The sequence below is a fragment of the Lactuca serriola genome, chromosome 9 (assembly GCF_051521515.1).
Source record: "Lactuca serriola cultivar US96UC23 chromosome 9, Lser_US96UC23_V15, whole genome shotgun sequence".
Classification (NCBI taxonomy): Eukaryota; Viridiplantae; Streptophyta; class Magnoliopsida; order Asterales; family Asteraceae; genus Lactuca; species Lactuca serriola.
In genome coordinates this window covers 189831130-189833611 of record NC_136416.1, presented here as the reverse complement: position 1 = coordinate 189833611, position 2482 = coordinate 189831130, and the positions used below count along the sequence as shown (strand labels likewise).

General features: G+C 29.8%; 1 long non-coding RNA gene across 1 annotated transcript; it reads left to right on the top strand.

Annotated features, from left to right (window-relative positions):
* The first annotated feature begins 1240 nt into the window (after nucleotides 1-1240).
* On the top strand, nucleotides 1241-2226 carry LOC145074596 (uncharacterized). The gene is made up of 3 exons (XR_013691927.1): nucleotides 1241-1590; nucleotides 1867-1922; nucleotides 2017-2226. It is a non-coding gene; the product is annotated as an uncharacterized LOC145074596 (long non-coding RNA).
* Nucleotides 2227-2482: the final 256 nt, after the last annotated feature.

Genomic DNA, 2482 nt, shown 5'->3' with positions numbered 1-2482 from the left:
CACTTTAATGTTTAATTCTTTTTTAAATTAACCCGTGTAATACACGGGTCTCACACCTAGTTTTAAATACATGAAAAATCAAATATATGGATTTTTTTATTTTATGTTTTATTCATTTTTATATAAAATAATGATACGTAAAATGTATTAATTATATTTTTCAATCAATTTTCTTTATCTTGATATTTTCCTTGATCTAGTGAATAAAAATATATGTAGTAACAAAATGCAGAAATATATTTGACTTCTCTGAATATACTGTATCATTGTTGAAAATTTTGAACCTAAACTCCATATTCCAACCCGCTTAAATTTCATTTTGTGTTTTGGAGATATATTCGATAGTTATGGTCTCCAAAAGATTAAAACGGGTACTATTTTGGCCTTTTTCTTTTTCTTTGTAATTTGCACACTTATCTTGTCTTTGTAATTGATTATATTCGATATCATGGTTGATTTTGACATTAGCCTTGCCTTTGTAATTATTTATATTTTTTTAGTTTCTTGTTAGTTTTCTATATATAATATTCACCATTGAAAAAAAAACCCAATTACAAAACTCTAACCTTATTTTGTAAATTATGCTTTTCTAAATCTATTTTCCATTTAACTTTAAAGAATTATCAGGATTTATAACTTATTTAACTATGTTCAATTTTTTTCAACTATATAAAATTTAAAAGTTAAATGGATCAACCAAAAGAAAAGGTAAATAACTTAGCTTGAAGGTCAAAAGAAAAGGTATCATGGAAAATGAGGACGTGCACTAACAGCAGACCATAAAGTTCACAAGACTTATGGCAAGTAATATATTTGGTAACCTTCCATTAGAAAAATAAAAATAAGAATAAATAAATTATTGTCTTAAATACTCTTTGCCTCCTTTGCTTTCTACACAAGGAATTAAAAAGAAGAGAATCTTGCAAGGAGATTATTGGCGGTTGTATAATTAATAAAGTGCAAGGACCACAAAATTAAAGCATATATAATTATGCCCATAGTAAAATAAAAAGAAGTTCTGAAACCAGGATTAAGAAAACAGAGGTACATGGTTATAGTTGCATGCATCTATGCAGAAAACTTTTGGGGCTATAAAAAGAAGCCGTCTATGCAATATTTGCATTTTGGAAAGTAGTAGATTTGAGTTCACAATAAAGATGGACTTCAATTGTTGGTTATAGTCTAACCAAGAAGAGTCAAATAGTCAAACTCCAATAAGGAAATACAAAAATAAAGAATTATAAGCATATAGAGTGTAACACCGCAATATGACACAAATAAGAGAAAATGTTGGACCAGTTCAAAATCACTAGCGAAACAACAAAAGTACGACACCCAACGATGCCAGTGTATCTCACCAGGGCCGGCCCTATTGGAGTTCAACCGGTGCTTAAGAACAGGGCCCACCAAGACATAAGGGCCCAATTTTTTCCCTTTGTTAGTGTTATGCTAACTTTACTGCTTACATATTGCTGGAACTAGAAGAAGAGGCCGACGCACACAAGCAGGAAATCAAAAAATCGAGGGGAAAACACGCTTCGATTCTTCAACGCATGCCTACTATCGAAGGGTCTACAATCATCGACAGAAGTACGTAACGATTCTATTTTTTTGTTTAAAATCATATTTGGGTTATGATGTTTTTGTTCTTACCTCTTTCTTCTCCAAAATCAGAAGTATTATCACTTATATCAAAGACATTGAACTGTAAATATACTCTGACTTTCTTGTGGTTTCGATTCCGAAAATCAGAAGCTTTGAGTTTCTTTTGTCTTACTTCTTTCTTCACTTGAATCAGATGCATTTCACTAAATTAGAAGCCGTAATTTCCTATTAGATCTAACATTCTAAGTTTTTGAAAATCAGAAGCAAAACATATTCCAAAAGCTCCAATTCGTCTTGAGTTTACGAAAAACCGTAAGGTACAGAAAATTTTATTTTTTCTTTCTTTTGATTCGTATATGATAATATAAGTCATTATCTTTTTGATATAGTATTCCATCTGAATTTTTACAGGTTTTTTAAAGGTCTTAGAATCAAAAGATTTGTAGTATCTGAATGTCTTAGAAACAAGTTTTTTATTTTATTATTACAGTTGTAATTTTAATATTTTAAAAGGTTTTAAATAGAACCAAGTCTTTATGTGTAGTATTTTGAATGGCACTTGAACTTATGTATATTGCAATCAAAATGAAAAAGTATAACTTCTAGAGGTTAATTAGTAATTTCATATGCTTAAGATTTTTCAGAGAAACTATTGGTGGTGTCAACAACTCCTTTATTGAAACATCATATGAACCGTTGGATCGTTACATCAAATATGAAATAATATGGGTTAAACAAATTAAATGAAATTAGCATACAACCCTTTCATCTTCAACAATTTTGGGCCTATATTTTACTCAGTTGTACAAGGCCTTTAAAATCTCTAGATCGGCCCTGTATCTCACAATCAACATCAGATTGTACTCCACTTCTTTTG